Source organism: Pinus tabuliformis, chromosome 9, assembly GCF_031772625.1.
Source record: "Pinus tabuliformis cultivar Carrire ecotype Pingquan chromosome 9, CPIR1, whole genome shotgun sequence".
NCBI classification, from domain to species: Eukaryota; Viridiplantae; Streptophyta; class Pinopsida; order Pinales; family Pinaceae; genus Pinus; species Pinus tabuliformis.
Genome location: NC_142307.1, coordinates 601,946,811 through 601,948,695, shown reverse-complemented (window position 1 = coordinate 601,948,695; position 1,885 = coordinate 601,946,811). Strand labels below are relative to the sequence as shown.

Below are 1,885 nucleotides of genomic sequence, written 5' to 3'. Positions count from 1 at the left end.
ATTGCTAAATGCTTGTAAATGATTAAGAGAGGTTAAAAGTACTCAGGGGTTGATATTTCACATTTGCATAAACAAGCCCATACTCTGAAAGAATACTCAATATTTATTACAAGTACACTACAATGAAGTCGTACCAATTTTAGAGATTTTAATTCATATTGATTCATTTACAGCAATTATTGAAGATAAATCTCATCTTGGTTGCAACTTTTCATTCTTCTCCAAGGGCTTCACTCTGAAGTTACAAAAGGAAAAAGTATTTAGATTCTTCTAAATAGTGCATCATTTATAATGCCATCTAATAGGAGTTAGAAAAGGGAAAAAAATGCCTAGATTCTAGCAAATAGCACATCACTTAAAGTATATACATGGAAAACATTTCCTAGCCTTTTGATTACTGCTTGTTATTTTGAATGCCCTTTAGCTCAAAAAGATATCATCCATGCTAAAAATGGTGGCCATCTTTTGCACGCAATGAACAATTTCATCTGTAGTGCAAATAAGGGAGCTCTCTTCCTTATTAGATCTCCAACATCCTGTCCCCAAGTGTTGTTAGTTAAAACCCAGATATGCTTAAATCTCACTGCAAAAAGAATTTGTTGATCAGCTCCTCGAGGATTGAATTTGAAGACTTCAATAACCTCCAACTACCATTTCGCTCTTCATAGATCAATCATGAATATTTCCCCTCCATTAGAAAAGCTGCATTTGAATTTTACTCCAATTGGTAGGAGATATTGGTTTGATTTTCACTTTTGGGACCGTGAGTATTATTATTGATATTTGGAGTTAACAGGTTAACTTCTTCCCAATGGCAAAGCCTTTTCCATAAAAAGGAATACCCTTCCCTTTAAACTTCATCTTTGATTCTCCACAGCATGCTGGACAAATCATGCTGCAATGATCTGCTTAAAATTATTTTGTGACCATGGATTAGTTCCAGCTTTTTATGTTATAGCGGGTGCAACCCATTTCGTGCAAGGAAAGCATGCACCTGCTTGTTGACTTCAATCCAATTGCATCCAGCCGTTGGTTTAATCCCCCTATCTTTCATGGTTTTTCTCAGCTTTTCAATACCATCCCATCGGCCCACTGAAGCATAGATATTTGAGAGCACAACATAAGTTGCTGCATTTTTCCAATCCAACTCAAAAAGGTGTTCTGCAGCGTATTCTCCTAACTCTGTATTGTTATGTATGATACAGGCACCAAGCAAACACCCCCAGACTGTAGCATCAGGGGTTATTGGCATTTTGCTTATCAAGTCTTTAACCTCTTCTAGGTGCCCAGCACGGCCAACAAGGTCAGCCATGCAGCCATAGTGTTCTATCACAGGTGTGATCTGGTAACATTGACTCATAGAATTAAAGTACTTTCGGCCCTCATCCACTAGGCCTGCATGACAGCATGCCGACAACACATTGACGAAGGTATCACTGTCCGGTTTCATACCAGATTGTTGCATTTCTTGAAATAGTTTCAAGGCCTCCTTGCCACATCCATGCATTGCATATCCTGCAATCATTGAATTGCATAAAACCACATATTTTCCATGTATTTGTCGAAAACTTCATTTGCCTTGTCTATGCTTCCACATTTTGCATACATGTCCAGAAGCGCGTTACACAAAAATACATTGCACTGAAAACCACTTCTAATTATTTCTTCGCACTATGTCCCTCGGTTTTGTGCATATGACTGATAATTCGAGTTGTATTCAAATATATTTGCATCCACATTCAAATATATTCAGTATTATATATTATATATTCAGCTTACATAATATGTCCCTCGGTTTTGTGCAAATGACTGATAATTCAAATATATTTGCATCCACATTCAAATATATTCAGTATTATATATTTTGTATTCTGCTTACATATTT

General features: G+C 36.6%; 1 pseudogene; it reads right to left on the bottom strand.

Moving 5' to 3' along the window:
• Positions 1–952: 952 nt before the first annotated feature.
• On the bottom strand, positions 953–1,525 carry LOC149150009 (pentatricopeptide repeat-containing protein At2g03880, mitochondrial pseudogene; annotated as a pseudogene).
• Positions 1,526–1,885: the final 360 nt, after the last annotated feature.